The 20,269-nt window shown below is 38.8% G+C and overlaps 1 protein-coding gene across 6 annotated transcripts in view; it reads right to left on the reverse strand.

Moving 5' to 3' along the window:
* LOC121928362 (CUB and sushi domain-containing protein 3) overlaps positions 1-20,269 on the reverse strand; it is an 810,382-nt gene that overhangs the window by 433,604 nt on the left and 356,509 nt on the right. The window lies entirely within an intron of this gene.

The following is a 20,269-nucleotide window of genomic DNA, read 5'->3' on the forward strand; positions in this document are numbered from 1 at the left end:
TGCTGCCCATGATTATGACGAAAAAGAGAAAATCAGTTCCACATTAATAATTGCAAGTAGAAAAGAAGAAAACAGTGTTTCTGCCTTGTAAAGGCAGATAGGGTGCAGGCATGTTCCCCTCATATATACTCCACCATTTTAGCCAGATAACAAAAAAACAGTTCACAAAGGCACAAGAAATGTATGATCTGTTTAAATGCAATGATTTAAATTCAGTTTTGAATAAATAAGTAAATTGTTCATTAAAAATGACTGAACCAATAAAATAGATCTGTTGGATCCTAAATCCTGGAAACAGACAGCAACAAAGCTGACTTTTGCTGAAATTCCAGCACTATTACTTTTGTACAGTCATCTACTTCACCTCCAGGCAACACGAAAACATATCTGTCCCTTGTTTGAGTAGTCTGACACCCAAAGCAACTGATTTCTCATTCTCTGGTTAACTGCTATTCATATAGACCCGTACTTCTTACGCTAGTGGTTCTTAACCTTTTCTTCACCATGGTAAAGGTAAAAGTAAAGCTTTCCCCTTTGACAAGATTATCTAGTTGTGGATAGCTGTAGGGGGTGATGCTCATCTCTGCTACTAAGCCAGGGGAGCCAGAGTTGTCAAAGATAACTCTGTGATCATCTGTGATCATGACTAATCATTGAGGTGCATGGAACACTGTTACCTTCCCACCCAAATGGTACCTGTTTATCTACTTGCTATTTTAAATGCTTTCAAACTACTAGGTTGGCCAAACCTGGGATTAGTGACGGGATCTCACTCCATCATGTGGCACTTCGGTATCAAACTGCTGATCTGCATGGTCCCCCTTTAAACACCTTTTGTTGTTGTTGTTGTTGTTGCTGCTACAGACCAGCAAAACTTAGGATTTAAAACGAAAGTGCATCAAACATGGCCATTCCACAAAGAAAGGTGTCACAAATCTTGGAAGACAGGACTTGTGTCCCTAGATAACTGGTGGAAAAGAGTATGGGACCAATGACTAATGAAGAAGCTATTAGATAAGCATTCCCAGAGGTGAGCCCCTCTCTGACCCAGGAAGCCTCCTTTTAACCATCCATTAAGAAGCTAAGCCCTTCCTCCAGTCCATCTGCCTTGGTCCAGGCCTCGGAGGTGGCGAAGAACTGCTGGACCTGATCCCATTCCCCACCCACCACTCCCCTCTCTTTTGTGTCGTGTCTTCTTGATTGTAAGCCTGGGGCAGGGAACCGTCTAACTAAAAGATTTTATGTACAGCGCTATGTAAATTTACAGCACTATATATAATAATAATAATAATAATAATAATAATAATAATTGAAATATAATTTAAAATAACCAAACCATGAACCCTTCTATGAAAAATAGCTTCCTTTTATTGATTTTGTTAATACATATTTTATAATTGTCCACCCTCCAACTCGGTCACTATGGTCTGATATATTTCAAACAACTTAAACTGAACAGGACTATATATATGTGATGCTTTTAAAACTTTTGAAAGTTTATTTTATAATTATAAAATTTTATAGGGGTTTAGCCATCCTTTATTGTTCTGTTTTTTGTATAATCTTTTAATAATTTTTTTTAAAAAAAAGTTTATACAACTCTGGCTGGGAGGGGAGATGGGTGTGAGAGAAATGCAGGAGGCTCCTGTACCCTTCTTGTTTGCATTAATCATAGGGTTCTTTCACTGCTACTGGGGTAGCAGTAAATATTGAACTAGCATACTTTCTCCTAAATAAGCAAGGTAGGTCCACTAAGGGAAGGAGAAATCACACAGCCATTAGGTGCAAAACTAGATGACAGGATTTCAGCAACCCAAATGACTTGCTTACAAACTTTTTATCAAGCAAGAAGTCGGCATAGGGTTGCCATATCCCGGTTTTATCTGGGACAATCCTGGGTTTGGGGCCCTGGGATTGTCCTGGCCCAGTTTTGACAGTTTGTCCTGGGCCTGGGGGAATGGGGGCACTTGCATTCCTCTGCCATGCGTGCCACAGGCCCACAGCTCCTCCTCCTCCAGCCTTGGCCACAGGAGGAGCTGCAGCATCTCCAACTTCCCAAAAGGGGCAGTGTGCCAGTGGCTGCCCAGAGGAGGAGGAACCCAGGTAGGCCTGGACAGGGCTTTGGTGGGACATTGGGGAAGGTCAGGGGCCCCGCCGCTGCTTGCCGCACTTTTGACGCAGCAGTGGCAGCAGGTTAAGGAGAGAGGCCTTATAGGCCTTTCCCCGACCGTTGGTGGGGGAGGTTGGAGGCCCCACTGCTGCTTGCCATGCTTTTGGTGTAGCAGCAGTAGCCAGATAAGGAGAGAGGCCTTATAGCACCCACATGATGGAAATGGCCAACCATGGGATGGGGAAGGGAAAAGGGAAGGCACCTGAGCAGCTGATTTCTCTCACTTCCCTCCTTTTATCTTAGATGCTAAGAAATGTTATGGGCATGAAATATGAGTGTAAAACTCTAAGAAATATTATGAGATCTTTTAACTCTACAAATTCATAACCTTTCTTTAAGCTTTTGCAGACCCACTGTGAAGGCATCATGGCTTTCATGGGACAATGGACCTCAGGTTAAAAACTGCTATCATAAGCTATCTGACAAGGTGGCTCACCAGGATTTCTTCCCTGAGTGCCAGGAATGAGGAACGTATTTGGGCCCAATTAATTATGACTGTTCTTCTTTTCATATAAATTCACCAGCCAATAGCTCATGGCACCCATCTGTTAACCTTCCCTTTTAAGTAGCATTGACCTATGTTTCATCAAGCAAGGCTTTTTTGTGTCTCCCATTTCTTACATGCCAGACACTTGTCTTCCAAGCAAAACTAAGTGAGCACATCCTTATCCAAAGATAACACATTTCTTTATATACAGAAAACTTGTAGAACCTTTGAGACTTCAAATGTATTGTAATCTGCACACAGTTCGGATTAAATGAAGTTGAAGATGCACTTGTAGAAAAAAGGCTAGCATTTGCATTCTTCCTTTTGGAGACCATTTCCTTGTCTTCCTTTTCCTCTACAAGTAAGTAATTTTGTATTCAAAGTCACAAAAAACTGCAGTGCAGCAGGTTTATTTGTCTATTTTAGTACCTTGAAAAATGGATTTAAAATTATTCTTCTTGGTCCTCTGAAAGGGCTTTAATTACAGCTATGATGATTGATAGCCTTTTCTGTTTTCAAATGCCACACAAACATAGTAGTCACCTGTGCACAAATATTTATGAAGAATGAATTTTGTGCCGATACTGGTGCTGATACTTGAAGCCATCTTAAGGGTTCTCTCTCTCTCTCTCTCTCTCTGTGTGTGTGTGTGTGTGTGTGTGTGTGTGTAAGAGAGAGAGAGAGACAGTGAGAGAATGTAGAAGAAAATGTGTGTGGCTAGGAAAGGAAGGATTAGTGCACACTACTACAAACACACTTAATTGAATCATTATGCACTACCACCAAAAGTCAAATTAAAGTCTTTTTTACAGAACATCTGAGATAGTTACTCAGAAACATGCTAGTTGAATGTAACCTACATCATGCTGATCTAGCCATTCACAGGTTCAAAAACTTCAGTGTGACTGCCATTGATAAGACATCCTACACTACCTCCTTTTGCTTTCCTGGGCAGGCTTATACTAAGATTTCATTGGTAAATGCTGCTTCTTGTCAATTTCTATTAAGCATTTTTTCATACTGGAAACTTATATGCATAGAGTTTTATAATGATATAAAAAAGTAAATTACCACAATAAAACAACAACAAGAAAAAGAATTTAAAAAGATTTTAGGGAATAGGCCTTTTTAGTTTGTTATACCAAAGCAACAAGAGCCCTAATATATCTTTAAAAATTAATAAATATAATATAAAATATTATAAAATAATATGAAATAATAAATATCAACATTTGTGGACTATTATACACATGGTCAATTGCATGAAATGTTAGCCACAATTAAGTGCCTTTGTCCAACTTTGGCTGGAGTGTCAGCTGTGCCCTTTTCTGGGGAAGGCAGAGCTGGCTACAATGTTTCATGCTTTTGTACATCCCCATTACACTATTGTAACACACTCTAGACCTGACTCTTCTTAAAAAGTGTTCAGAAGATGCATCTAGTGCAAAATGCAGCAGCCAGACTAGTGGAAACACGATATGGCACCATAGCCGCTCTGAGAGGGCTGAAGGGCGGGATTTAAATCCCATATATATATATATATATATACACACACACACACACACACACACACACACACATATTGCAAAAACTGCACTGGCTTCCAATTTGCTTCCAAGCTTAATTCAAAATGCTTGTTTTGACCTACAAAGCCTTAAACAGCTTAGGGCCAGGATATTTGAAAAACCACTTCCTTCCATGTGAGTCTGCAAGAAATTTGAGATCTTCAGAGGAGGATCTGTTGCATGTCCTGATACCTTGTGATGTCAGGTTGGTATGCCTAGGTAACAGGGCTTTCTCTATAGTAGCACCTCAACTATAGAACTTAGGCTGACTCCATCTCTTTTAAACTTGTGGCAGATAGTTTCATGCTTGAAATTGCTTAGTTTTACCTGTTTTAAAATTGTTTTATTTAGGATTGTTCTTATATTGTTTTAAAAGTTTTAGAGCATATTTTAATGTGTTTTAAAATGTTTTCACCATCACACTATTTTGGTTATATTTTTTCATCACCTTGAGAGCCCATGTGGGCTGGGAGGTGATACAGAAATAACTTAAATAAATGAAATGAAATAAGTCCCGGTGTCCGACTTTCACAGATTTTTTTCTGAAGTACAGCATCCCACAAAGTACAGTGTGCTTTCATCATATGCAGGCATGCTATAAGTTGCTTTCAGCTTACACTGAAAGCCGCATGACACCCAGGAAATGGTGCGCATGCCGTTGCATGCACAAGTCCCATTATTTTCAATGGGGCTCGAGCATACGTCGAATTTGCCTTATGCGGGGGAGTCGGGAATGGATGCCCTGGGTAAGGCAAAGACACACTGTAGGTTGTTGTTGTCATTGTTGTGTGCCTTAAAGTCATTCCTGACTCATGGATATGCTAAGATGAAGCTATAATGGAGTTTCTTTGGCAAGATTTGTTCAGATAGAGTTTACCCTTGCCCTCCTCTGAGGCTGAAAGGCTGTGACTTGCACACGATTGCCCAGTAGGTTCCAATGACTGAACAGGGATTCAAACCCTCATCTCACAGTCTTATGCCAACACTTGAACCAGTCCAACACCATATTGGCTCCACACAAGGTAGAAACTACATGAGAAAATGCCACAGTTTACATTACACGAATCTGTGTGGAAAAGAATATGATGAAAGATAACCTCATCACATCTTAAGAATGGGAAAGACCATGTTAAAAAACAAAACAGTGATCATAAATATATGGAGGGAGAAAAAAATACAGCACAAACAGTTAAGTGAAGTAGAAATTTCTTACCCCTCCAAAAATAAAACTCCCATTAAAAACAATTCTTGAGTGAGTCAAAACATTTTCACAGCATGCCTTAAAATACGAAATGAAGCAGCCCACTGGGCCTCCTTGAAGAACCTATTCAATGTCAGCAATAGATCCACAGAAAGAGTATAATCTTGTAAATGGAAAAACAGCTTGTGCATTCCACTGTCCAGCCTTTCAAAACACTCCTCAGTATACAATGTTTCCCTGTAGCCAAGATCAATATTTTATTTTAAATGTTATAGCTTTATAGAATTTTGAGCACAGGAGCAATTTCATTGTTTGAACATTTGCAGTGTCAATGCTGACTCAGGGTCATCTATAATATGCATAGGGATGAGCTGCAGTTCTGTAAATTTCCAGCACATGAAAATGAGCAGTGGGCATAGGAAAAGACATATACGAAGAAATCATATTATTTTGGTTCTCAGCTGAGGTCACATTGCATGAAATGGAAATGTCTGTTGAACGCAGGAGAGATTGAACAATGGAGAAATAGCACAAGAAGGTTTCCACCTGGACTTTTGTTGCCTCAACTAAGGAAGCAAAAGCTTTAGAAACACAATGTTGAGCCTTTACATCTTTAGAAGAATGAAGCATAAAGAAGTGCTTTCAACATAATGACAAAAAAGACTAACAGTGAAGAAAGCTAGAAAGATGAACACATGTTCAAATTAAGCATTTTTGATATAGACTAGTGAATGGATTGAGAGGAAATTGTTGCATCAGAGAATTAAGTATCTGAATCAGTAACTATATAGCTCAGATTGAAGTGGAAGCCTAGACTAATATCTCAAGGATTGTCTGTGATTTCAGACCTCATAACCCTCTTCAGGAACAAAGGGAAATTCAAGTGACTGTCAGGCAGTTTAAAAAAATGTCCTGTAGAAATATGATCTGTAATATTTCTCCCCACACACTGTGGTTATAACCAACGGTTATTGTAAGTGATGCAGCAAAATGTATTCTTATATTCTTTATATTTGTCTGCAGCTTCTAATATTCAACTTTTGCTTTCAGAAAAAGAGTTGCCAGATATCAGGTCCCGACCCTGAGTTTGGACTGTCTTGTCTGGTCTTCAGGGCAAGGACAAGGAATTTCACAATGAGAGCAGTGTCTTGAAAAAGACTCTCCACATTACCGCACTACGCTCTTATAGCACTGCTATTCCACTTTTACTGCTCTGGCTGCCTTCTGTTGCATTCTGAGGTTTGTAGTTCAGTGAGGCCTAAGAGCTCTCTGACTGAAAATTCTAAATGACCCTCTTTGAACTGCAAATCCCAGAATGTAACAGGAGGTAGCCAGAGCAGTTAAAGTGGAATGGCAGCCCTATAGGAGTGTAGTGTGGTAACCTAGTCAGAGTGAGCGAGTGTGTTCATTCATAGACATTACACTATGTTGTTGGCCTTCAGAAAATTTCTTTGGAATGGCTACCACCCTATCTTCCCTCTTTCTTCCCCATTAAAACATCACCAATGTCCAGGAATGCTGCCAACACACACTCACATGGCTGATAAGAGCCTGATCGGCAAAAGTAAACCATGCCAAACTGCCAAGAAGCAGTTCCACAAGCAACAATACCAAACAACGTTCAAACAGAATAAACCACAAGCCAGTCCAAAGTTCAGGATTACAGTGAGCAATACTACCAGTTCAGCCTGAGGTCAAGAGGGTTGTCAAGGTGTCCGGTCCGAGGTCAAGGTTTCAAAGGCAGTCAAAGGTCTAGAAAGCAAGGAGTTGGAGCAAGCAGCATTCACCAGTGAGAACCAATAGACTCTGACAAGATTGCTCAGTGTTTGCCAGGTGTCTTATATCTAGCTCCCTTATCACAGCTGCTGAGTGGCTAATGAGCGTTTCTCAGGAAGCCTCTTGGAATGCCAAAGGCACGCCCTTTCTGATGTCCTCTGGCTGAAGGTAAGAATCTCAATGCTCTGCCGCTCTATGTCTCCCAGGTCTGGAACTTCTACTAAGGCAAGGCTGGGCTGCTGAGCCCCAGACTCCACTGGAGAAGATTCCACAGAGCTAGGGTCTGGCTGAGTCAAATCCACTGGGGCTGGGAGAGCAGAGCTGGGACCTGGCAGGGCAGAACTGGGGCCTGGCACAGCCTCAGGCTCCTCCTGTACCTGAGGAGCTGAGTCCTCCTCGTTGTCCTCTGAGTCTTCCTCGTGGCTGGCCATGACAACCAGGGACTGTCCCTATGCCTCAGAGTCTGTATCCTGAAATCTCAGGAATTGGCATACTCCTCAAGGCTACTCTAGGGTTGCCATATTCTGCCACCTCAAATCCAGGCAGTTATTTATACATTATGTAAACTATTATAATTATACATGTCATTAATGTGCATCCTACCATTATGTTTCTTGCTTTGTACCATTTTTATGGCAACTATTCTTCTGAGGCAATTAACAGAGTAAAATGCTGGAATTGGAACAAGAAATTCAAGTTCAAAATCTTGTTTGCTCATGGAATTTACCATGTGACCTTAGGCCATCATTACTTTAAAAAAATGATTTATGTATATGGCACCTTCTCCTAAATTGGACCCAAAGTGGGTCACAAAAGATGTTTTAAAACAGAATAATTTTAAATTTTAAAATGCAAAGAAAAATGTCACATTAATATAAATTTAAATTCTTCCCATCTGTTCTACCTTTCAAATGTGTTGTGGGGATTAATATCAAGACATGTAATGGGGCTGTGTACATTCCTGGTATGGTTCACCATCACCAATATCATCATTATTATCATCATTCCATACAGGCAATATATTCTGCCCAGTCCAGGCAAAACATTTATATTCTAGGAAAGTTCTGACAACACCATTTTTTAAAATAGCCATGCTATCATGCTATCATCAGTTTCATGAGACTAGAAGGGAATTATACAATATGCCACAAAGAAGGTGGAGGAGTACGAGGAGGAGGAGAAGTAGTGGCAGCAGGAGCAACAGCAGCAGGAAAAAATTCAAATCATTGATGGTTGAAAACTCTAGTCAGTAACACCACAACTGAAGCATTTTTATCCATTCCAGGGAAAGCATGTGTTTTCTGGAAAATGGCCCTGAACACTAACTTTCCAGAAAGCAAAGTTCACAGAATTCAACAGCCCAGCAAGATTATATGACAATGAAGCAAACTGTAAAAAGTCAGTAGAAGCTGACTTTTTTCATCCTTTCCCACAAGACATCCATATTACAGAAAATTAACACTCTTTTTCTAGATGACTATGCCCAACAAATTCACCAACTGTACAAGACAAGATGAGAGAGGTGTAACAAGTGACAACTATTCCACAAGAACCATTGTCTTGTACCATCCTGTTTTAAAAAAAAACACATCTGTATTAAAATGTATTAAAATGTAAAATGAGCAAGAATACAAACTTTCCAGGGAGTTATATCTACCCAATCATAACACACAGACAACTAGATAGATGTGATACAAAAAGCTGTATAAATTCCATAGGAACAGCACATGGTTTCTTAGAAAGTGGCAACTTTATTTATTTAATGGATTAATTCATTTATATCCCATCTTTTCCCTAATAATGGGGCTCAAGGTGTCTGACAACATATTTAAAAAAACAATAAAGATTAGAACTGTACACAGTCATTAACAAAAGTATAAATATAAAAGTTATTTTTTTAATTTTTGTCCTGGGTGATGGTTGGAGTTCTTGTGCAGGTATCGGTCTGTATGTCTGTAGGAAAAATCAATAATCTTCAACTAAAACTGGGAGACATATTAATCAGCTTTGATGTGGTCTCCCTGTTCACCAATGTCCCCATAATGGACACCATGATACTCATCCGACAGATTTTTCCAGAAGACATCATAGCCCTGTTTGAACATTACCTCACCACAACATCCACCCCAACATCCAATTCATTATGCAGAAAGAAAAGGAAGGAACACTGCCATTCTTGGATGTCCTAGTCATCTGCAAACTGAACCAACATTCGGGTCACACAGTATACAGAAAATCCTCACATACAGACCAATACCTGCACAAGAACTCCAACCATCACCTAGGACAAAAAAGAAGCACAGTCAAAACACTGGTAGACTGAGCAAAACACATCTGCGAACCCCACTTCTTGGAAGATGAACTGAAGCACTTGGACCGGGCTCTACAGGCTAATGGTTATTCCAGCTCAGACATCAGAAGGGCTGCCAGGCCCAGGAAAACCCAGAGGAGTGAAGACAAGCAGCCACCCGAAGGGAAGGTATTTTTACCATACATCAAAGGAGTCACAGACAGAATAGGCAAAGTGGTGAGGAAGCACAACCTGCAAATGGTTTACAAACTGATGAAGAAAATCCAGCACATGCTTCGCTCAGCCAAGGAGCAGAGAGACCCTCTCACAGCCACAGGAGTTTAGCACATACCATGCAGCTGCGGACACGTCTACATAGGGACCACCAAATGCAGTGTACAAACAAGAATCAAAGAACACGAGAGACACTGCAGACTGGGCCATCCAGAAAAATCAGCAGTAGCAGAACATGCCACAAACCATCCTAGGCATAAAATACTGTTTGAAAACACTGAAATTCTGGACCATGCCAACCACTAACATGTCAGGATGCACAGGGAAGCCATTGAAATCCACAAACATCTGGATAATTTCAACTGGAAAGAAGAAACCCTTAAAGTGAACAAAATTTGGCTACCAGTCCTAGGGAATAGCAAAATAAGAACTCAGCAAGTGCAAATGGGAAACCATTCAGAGTCAGGGACTTTCCCAGCAGATAATGATCACCAATCAGCAGACATTAATCCTCGTTTGCATTAGCCTCCCAGGCTGAGGCCAGCACAATACACATGCAAATCACTCCTGCATTCCCAGGCTCACACAGTATATATACACCCAATTTTTCCAGGCAAAGCATTCTCTGAAGATGCCAGCCACAGATGCTGGCGAAATGTCAGGAAGAAAATTTTCTAGAACATGGCCATATAGCCTGAAAAACCCACAAAAATCTATTATTATTATTATTATTATTATTATTATTATTATTAACCTTTATTTATAAAGCGCTATCTCTCTCTCTCTCTATCTATCTATCTATCTACCTACCTACCTACCTACCTATCTATCCATCTATCTATCAAATAAATAAATTTTATTTCTTTCTTGCCTCTTCTCAAGGTTCATGGAGGGGTACAACATGTTAAAATACAAACACAATTAAAAAAGAAAACACATTAAACCAACAGGTAAAATATAATACTACAAAACCATTAAAACACACTCTATCCATCCGTCTAGCTTTCTTTTACCTACTTTCATCAGCCAATTCACGTTTCAAGAAATCTAGGGATAATAACACAGAATCTATATTTTCCTGGAAACCCTATAATGATTGCCATGTCTTTGATTTTATTGATTCTATAATAACAAAACATGGTTGCTCTTTTTAAAGAGGCTAGGCTTTCCCACCCTTAAATTACAAATTTTTACCCAGGCATGATGCTGTTAAAGCTAAAGCAACAGCAAGCTAATTTCTCCCAAGACTGTAGGGTTCTCCTGCACTCTATCTCTATTTTCAGTTGGGCTAGAGACTAAGAAAGTCACTGTGGCAGAGTGATTTGGATGATGACTGGGCACAAGAGTTTGAATCCCGGCCATGGATATCTTCGGCAAGTTACATTATTTCAGCCTCAGAGGAAGGCAATGAAAAAAACCCTCTGAACAAATTCTCCCAAGAAAACAATGTGATTGGTACAGTCTATCTTATAGCACAGCAACTTTAAGTCAGAAATATCACAAAGGCACACAAACAACAAACAACACGAGACTTACTAAAATAATAATTAAAGCTTAGAATCGACGCCAGTTAGTAATCCAATGGACTCAAGAATTCAGAATTATTCTACCTAATCCAGTCATATGGGAACCCTACCCTATTCAGAATGGAAAATCCTTGGTTTTTGCTCCATAGCTTCCATGATTATTGCTTATGCTACGACCAGTTAATCATTCAGGGAGGGACCACAGTTCTGTGGCCATCAATATGCTTTTTTGGAGAGTACTACCCAAACTTCAGGTCGATGGTGCTGTTATAGGAAACAGCATGCAGAAGAACTTCATGAAATAATTGATAATAGTGGATAGATGTTGCAATCGTCTGTATAAGGCAGGATGAGTGATATTTGGCTTTGTTTCTCCAGGCAATTAGATGATAGTGAGAATGCACGCATGATTCCATTCTTGTCAGTATTTCAATTTATTAGTAGGGCTAAAGTAATTTCAATAAGTAGGGGGAAATGTTTCATTTGCATTTGTGATGAACTTGCTTTAAATGTCAAATGCTGAAATTTGGTACTGTTAACTATAATTCAGAATTTGAGTATGTGATTATTACTGTTGTGCCTTCTTAAAAAGAGATATTAGACTAGCTGTAGCAATCACAGATGTTTTTCCACAGTATCTTCTGAAGCTGTGAAGGTTAATATTTGTTTTCTTACCAACTTGAGGCAGTTGTGACTCTAAGCACTTCATTTGTCTTCATCTGTTGTGTTAGTTTTTCAGTTTGTGAACCAAAATGATAACTCTGAACATTAAAAAAAAAATCTTTGGAGTGACAACCAGTGCAAAGAAAACTATTTTAGTTTGGGCAATCGTCATTAAAATTTTGCTGTACATGGGTTGCCTTGCTGAGATTGCACTTTGAAATAATGTTTTACAACAGCTTCCCTCCTTCCTTGAGAAATGAACCCACAAAGTGATGCTGGGGGACTCAGTCCCTTAGCTATTGTGTTCCCCTTGGTCCCTCCCCCATGCTATTTAATATATAATGAAACCACTGGAAGAGGTTATCGGATGTTTTTGGGTGCATTGCCAACAGTATGTAGATGGAGCCCAGTTCTATCATTTCTTTCTATCTCAACCCAAGGAAGAGGTTTTGGTCCTAAGGTGGAGCTTGTCATCAATAATAGACTGGATGAGAGCAAACAAATTGAAACTCAATCCAGACAAGAAAGGGCAAGTCAAAAAATAAAGAAAAGCAAATTAGAGAAGAAAGACTCATTCTGTGCCGGATACAGTTACACCCCCTCCCCCTAAAGACACAGCTCCACAGCTCTTGAACCAAGAAATTCATGTGTTGCCTGGTGGCCAGGAGTGCATTTCCATAGTTGTATTTTGTATGCCAGCTGTATTCATTCCTTTTGATTTTAAACATGGTAACTGGGGCTGGCAGCAGGCATCACACAACTTCCTTTCTGCAATAGCTTCACTGGCTGCAAATATTAAAAAAATATAGCCATGTTAGTCTCTAGAATCAGTACGTAGAGAGATCTTGTAGCTTTGCTACTAACTGAAAGAAAGAAATTGGTAGCATTGCTGCCAATATGTTTCTGGGCAGAATTCATAGAGCTGGTTTTGACCTATAAAACCCTCTACAGTTCAGGTACAGGTTAATTGAAGGACCATATTCTTCCTTATGAACCTCTCTGTGTTTTGAGATCTGCTGAAGAGGTCCTTCTCTCTGTTGCACCACTCTCATAGTGCATCTGGTGGGAACACAGGAGAGGACCTGCTCAGTGGCTATCCCCAGACTGGAACTCTCTTTTAGAAAAGTTACTAGGCTAGCACTTTCTTTTCAAAGACAAGTAAATATTTTCTGTCTTGACAGTCATTTGATGATCAATTATTTAAGGTCTGTCCCACCTAAACAATGTGCTGGATTTTCCTTATTGTTCTATGGGTGGGTGGGTGTGCGTTTAATGGTTTATGGTTTTACTTTTTGATGTTTAAGTTCTTTATAACCACCTTCTTCTGGATAAATTTTTTTGTGAATTTTAAACATTTTTTTAGTTGTAAGCTGCATTGAATTCCAAATTGGAAAAAAGGCACAACAAAAACAACAACAATGATTATCTCCACATGTCTCTCATCCTTTCAAACATCTATTGTACAACAACAGTTTTGCCTCATCTCTCTTATATTACCAATTTTTTCAAAGTGTCTAGCTTGCTAGTGTAAATATAATTGTGTGTGTGTGTGTGTGTGTTAAAATATTGCAGTCTATTTTTTGTTTGTATCACACCAGCTGTTTTCTCCCAATCTGGGCACAGGCTGAGACCATGTATAAATGGATGTTATTGCACATATCCATGCCCAGATTGGAGACATGCTGTACCTGATTAGAACTCCTCCCATACTTTGTAAAAAAAAAGATACTTTTCCATTCATTGCTAAGTATTGGAAAATGCCCAATTAGATATGGGATGCCTCCCATCTGGGCACAGAGCTGTGTGATAACATCTGTTTATACACGGTCTAAGCCCTCGCCCAGATCGGGGCAGGGGGAACCATGTGATAATCTACTTAGTTACATGGTATGGAGATCATAATTACTCAAGAAAAAAATTAACACAAATATGAGCAAACTACAGTAACACAAGTTCATTGACCCTGGACCTGCATAGTTTCTTCTTAAATAAGCATTGATCTTGAGCACACTGTGACAATGGTTGGCCACAAGGGTACCAGTGTTCCTCTGTGATGTATTGGAAAATATGAGAGAAACATGATATATATATATATATATATATATATATATATATTTGATGGTTACAAAGACATGTTTTTTAAAAAAAATCATAAATACAGCCATAGGCATTATATGGAGATCTCATTAAGATATTTAGTGTAGATGAACCAGTTATCCTGTAAATGCCCCAGTTTTCTGAGAAAAAGCAGAGGATAGAGACTGCTTATATAGTAGTGATGCTCTAATTGTGAGTACAGTTGGCCCTCCACATCCATGGATTCTGCAACTACGGACTGAACCCAGCCATTGCTTTGGAGAGATATAGATGTAGATATAGATATCCTCAAAAAGCAAAGTTTGATTTTGCTAGTTTATAGATTGGACACCATTGCAAACTACAGGAAAAGAGATTCCACCTCAACATTAGGAGAAACCTCCTGACAGTAAGGGCTGTTCAACAGTGGAACACACTCCCTCTGAGTGTAGTAAAGTCTCCTTCCTTGGAGGTCTGGATGGCCATCTGTCAGGGATGCTTTGATTAGGAATTCCTGCATGGCAGGGGGTTGGACTGGATGGCCCTTGCGATCTCTTCCAACTCTACGATTCTATGATTCTACACTAATGTATATAATGTATAATGGGACTTGAGTGTTCATGGATTTTCATAACCATGAGGGGTCCTAGAAATAAAGCCCAGAGGATACCAAGGGCCCACTTTATTCTTTTCATGGAGTTCAACTAACACATTTTTGATTCCGTGAAAATATTTTTTGTATGTTTTTATATTTTTGAATTTTTTCAGATACTTTTATTGATTATGCTCACTATTTTATGCTGCTTTTGTGCTCTTTTGACATTTTAGTTTACTACATGTTTTATGTTTTGCAACATTTACTATGTTGTTTTACCTGCTCAAGATCTCCCTTTTAAATTAATATATTCTGGTCCAGCACTTTAGGGTGCACTAGAAAATTCAATCTAATTGTCATTTTCATTTTCCACAATACCTCAAGTGACCGTATGACAGGGGCATTGGGGGAAATTAAAATGGTAGCTAGACCTAAATCATTGGTTACTTGGAATGCTGTCCCCATCACATCTACCTCGTAGCACCAACTAGTAGATGCTAATTTGAAAATTGCCCCTCAAATCTGAATACAATGGCTGTCTGATGTGTTCGTGAATGACTAATTGCTGGCTTTATCTCCTTCTTTTAAATATAGAGGAGAAATAGAATCCAGAAAATTAGCATGCCATTAACTCTGGATGATTTGAAGCTCCTGGATTTGAAGACACCAAACTCTGCATGAGTTACTGTTCTGGGCTTCTCTCCCCATCAAGGAAATAAAAAAAGAAACACTGATGAAACTGGAGTCATTTGTAATCTGTGAGTTGCTTCCTAAGGATGCATGTTTTGGTGAATACCCAGCAGGGGATTTATTTTAAGAAAGTATTTTACAGCAGATGCTCGATTGGCTCAACCTCCAGAGATGAGGACTTGAGCAAGGACAAAATGTACACTACCTGAAGGAGTAACTTAATGTCCAAGATATTTGATGTAGATACAAATTACACTTGGAGGAGCCAATCTAATTCTAGGACACCTTGAACTGATACATATTGCTAGCTGGAACACGTTTCCCCTCTAGGATTACATCTGTTGAAATAAATTTCATTCTGCTACTGATTTTCAGACTCATGATGAAGGGACATTTCAAATGGCTAAAGAGTGCTTTCTGTAAGGTGATGGGGCTTGAGAAAAAGGAATCCAGTAGCAGGAAGTGATGGGGCAACAGGGAGAATGAAATGCTTTTAAAATATATTTGCAGCACCCAGATAATGGTCAAAATGTAGATTTATCACCTCTGCTATGCTAGATAATTTTAGTATAGTGAATATAGACCCTAAGCATTAACATGGGGGAGAAATGGAGAAGAATATACCTTATTCCTCCATATATTGCACACTGTCAGTAATGACTATCATATTTGTCACATAGTTTTCTCCCCTTTCCAAAACCTAAAAGAACAAAACACTTTTTCATAAATAAAATGCTACAGCCTCCTAATCATTTTGGACTGCTGCTTGGACCTCTCCCGGGGAGGGGGGGGAACTATATATGGTGTTCTAAATGTGAATAAATCTCATTTGATGCCCTCTGGGAGATCAACATAATCTCTTCTCCTTGGTCACAGAAATCATTTTTAGCTGGCTACTTGGAAGGAAGAGGAATAGCCATATGGGACAAATCTGTGGCTCAAATGAAGGCTGGCTAGAATCTGTAATGCCCAAGCAGTAAGAATGATATAATGGAAGATGCCTGTAGTGGGGCTTGCCAGTGTTTACATAGGAGAAGGTGTGTTCATCTTCCTTGACAGTGTGAATATCATGCATCTTTGCAAGGGAAAAGATGTTCAGTACATCTTAATATGGGATGCAAAGCAAGAGAATGTGAAAGGATTGCAGTCTACATTTTGTCGTGTATTTTATGAATGTATCCCCTTTATTTTTGTTATCTATTCAGAGAACAGCATACTCTGTGAGCATATCTAAATGACGCTAGCAGAAGACAAATGGTTTGGTATGTGCATTACTAAAACGATTGTGTATACCAAGGCAACAAAACAAAACAAAATGAATAAGTGGGCATGATCAAAATTTTAGATGGAATAAATGACATGGTGTGCAGGAATCAGATTTTGTTGTTGTTGTTGTTAACTGTCTTCATGTCAATTTCAGCTCATGGCAACCGTATGAATGAGCGACCTCCAGGTCACCCTGTACTCAGTCATTCTGCTCAGCTATGGCTTATTGGACTTAATCTATCCATCTGGTATATGGTCTTCCTCTTTTCAATTTCCCTTTCCTTTTCCAAGCATTATTTTATTTTCAAGTGAGTCCTTTCTTAATAATAATAATCATAATAATAACAACAATAATAATATTTATTTATATTTCACTTAATCACTTGGAATCCAAACAGATATCTTATCATGATATGACCAAAATACAACAACTTCAGTTTAGTCATCTTTGCTTCTAGGAAGAGTTTGGGCCTGATTCACTCTAGGGATCAGAATACACCAACCAAAGTTTACTGGCATGGAGCAAAATGCTGGGTTTTCATTTCTGAAAACACAAGGTTGGCTAAAATTCAGAGATCTACCTCTTTCATTACAACATGTGCCTGATGAGCTAGCATAGAGTCAAGCAAAACATTCTTTACACAAGCAAAACTGACTATTTAATTTTAGGTGGCCCATTATAAAATAATGTCAACCAAGGTCCAAAACACATTGCAGAAATAATCCAGTCTGAGGCCACTTTGACTGCCTAGATCAATGCTATGGAATTCTGGGAACTAGTTTTGTAAGACCTTCTCTGCCAGAGAGCTCCGGTGCTGTAATAAACTACAATTCCCAGGATTCCCTAGCACTAAAGTGATCTCAAACTGGATTATTTCTGCAGTGTTTTGGACCTAAATCCTAATTGTCAATATTACCTACTGGTTGAGAAATGGAAATCTTTGTGAAGTTTTAAATAGTATTCTGAAAAGAAGCAGGGAAGTGAGAGAGGAAGTACACTTTTTAAAAACAGAGCTGTTTTGCCACTTCTTTTTTTGATTGGCAAAAAGGTGGATTGGGGCCATGGCATGTAGTTGCTGTGGCCCCAATCTGGCTTTGTCAGGTGCAGCTTTAAACCACCCCTTCAGGGCAGTCTCTTTTGCCCCTTGGTCTGTTTCCTCTGATCAATAGATCCAGTCTATGAAAGCTTGTACTAGAACTTCACTAGAACAGTTAGTCTCAAAAGTGCTGCAAGATCCCTTTGCATATCAGGCTAACATGGCTATGTTTCTAGATATTTCAAGTAAACATATGCTTACTTCTGGTACTTTAAATGAAAAAGTGGGTCAAAATAAAGATCAGGGCAGATTCATTGATGAACCAAATTTCCAAAATGTTAAAAATTAATTCAGTTGTAACAAACAAAAAGGAGTTCAGAGAAATGCTATCATGAAAAAAGACAGAACAAATTGCACAAAGAAGCACTGGCACACAGCTACTTGCAAACACCAAACACCAATACCCTGAAAGACGATATTAAAATGGACTATGCTAAAATTCAACCTTGCAAACACAATTTCTGTCCTTTTGGCCTTCTTAATCTTAAAGGAGTAAGTAATCCACTGGAATTCTTTAAACAAGTGTTAAGGAAAAATGGCATTTAAGCTACAGAGGAAGGAACACCCTTGGTTATCAAGACTTATAGGATTAATAGGATAGGCTCTGTCACTAATGGGGAAGGAAGCAGGGACACTATTGTAAAACTTGCTGATTTCTTCACAAAAGAACAAAATGTAATGTCAGGTCAGAAAGTTAGAAGAGTCAGTTGAAAAAGAATATGGAAATATTTCACTTTTCAAAGTTGTGGGTGGTTACTCCCATTCATAAGATAAGCCAGATACAAAGAATTGATTCCCAAATATTAAAAAGGAAGCAATAAAATAAGTTACGTTTCATTGATCTGTATCAGGGTGGGAAATGCTTGAACCCTGAGGACTGCACCAGCAGAATGCTTTGGTTCCTCTAGAACTCTGAAGGGCTGCTACCACACTCTCACAACTGGAAGCAACACTGCATCGCAACCAGTTGCCTTTTGGCATACTAGGGGAAGTCTTGCTGCAGTGAGACCCCCTCCCCAAAGGAAGCATTTTCTTCCTAATCTGAACCTCATTGTTTTGCAAAAATTGAGACCTCTGGGGAGGTCTGAGGTCTGGGGAGTCAGTGGAGGTACCATAGGCCACAGTGAATCCCCCAAGAGCCACATGTAGCTTGCAATTCCTTATGACAAATGTACTTACACATAAGCTTTAAAACATTTACAAAACTCTTCCCCATACTTTTGTCTGAAAAGTTTGTGGAACAAGAAAACAACAAGAATCAGAATGCAGTTCATTGTGAAAATTCTATCTTCATGGACTGAATTTAAATCTCATTTTATTATAGCTATAAAATGTCTGCCACATAAAGAGTGAGGATATAAATTGTGTGTTGGTATGCAGTTCCATGAAAAATAATAAAAAAATCCCTAGACACTAAATAACATATTGCTATGAAATTCTACCCATAAAAAAGAAATGATTTTGCACTTCACAGTGATAGAAGTGGAGACACAAAATGGCTTAGGTGGTATATTTAAGAATGCTAGCAACCAACAAGAGAAAGCACTTGAAACAATTTACCTAAATTACATAGTTCTCAAGCAATCGCTTGTTGATTCTTGGATGATATGCACTCACCATGGAGAAAACCCCAGAATGTCCTCACCACATTGTTTTGATCTGAAAACTGTTTCCAGTGCAAGTTCTGAGCTGGAGATGGAAATGTCTATATGTATCAGTAGTGGAAAGATACACTCCAAATCATTGGGGAGTGGGAGGCAGGTTAAAGTTCTGCATATTAGCAAAAGTGTGTACAAAATCTTATTTTAGGGGAATGTGCACAAAATTCCATACACATTTCTGTTCACCTCTTACCTAGTTGCATTCACAAACTGACACTAATTGAGACCAAAATGAACTTGTAGTTAGAAAATTCTGTAAACAATAAATAAATAAATACCCAATTCTACACAAGAGCATAATTTTTCATATTGATAGTTATTAATAAAGGATGATTAATGGGTATTAACAAAGGAAGCTCACATATATGTCAGTTCTGCCAGTCTGGAACCAGATTAAGATACTTCCTTGGCATGTGATTGGATGTGATAGGCTTTTTAAAATTTCAGCCATAGTCTAACAGATTATTCCTATAACTTACTTGATGGGAAGTATTTTGCATTCTGTATAGTTTTGGTTTGCTTTTTTTAACATTTATGCTTTTAAAAATATATATAATATTTTATACATTAATTAACTTGTATCCTACTGATTTCAAAAGGCCTTCTTTTAAGTGCAACTCTGATAATGGCCCACTAGCATATTCACCCTGCACCCCCCCCCCCAAAAAAAAGGATTAACATGATAAATTGGCAGATCAGGGGGCTAGCCAATCACAATAATTGGGGAATCTTTAAACTGTCAGCATGGATAGAAGTTCATTTTTATTTGTTTAATTTTTAGCTCAGAAATGCAGTTTGACACCACATTAATTGCCATGACTAAATGCAATGGAATCCAAGGATTTGTTGTTTATTGTGGCACCAGAGCTCTTTGACAGAGAAGGCTAAATATCTCACAAAACTACAAATCATGTAATTCCATAGCATTAAGCCATGGTATTTAAAGCAGTGTTAAACTGCATTATGTCTGCA

The sequence above is a fragment of the Sceloporus undulatus genome, chromosome 4 (genome assembly GCF_019175285.1).
Source record: "Sceloporus undulatus isolate JIND9_A2432 ecotype Alabama chromosome 4, SceUnd_v1.1, whole genome shotgun sequence".
NCBI classification, from domain to species: Eukaryota; Metazoa; Chordata; class Lepidosauria; order Squamata; family Phrynosomatidae; genus Sceloporus; species Sceloporus undulatus.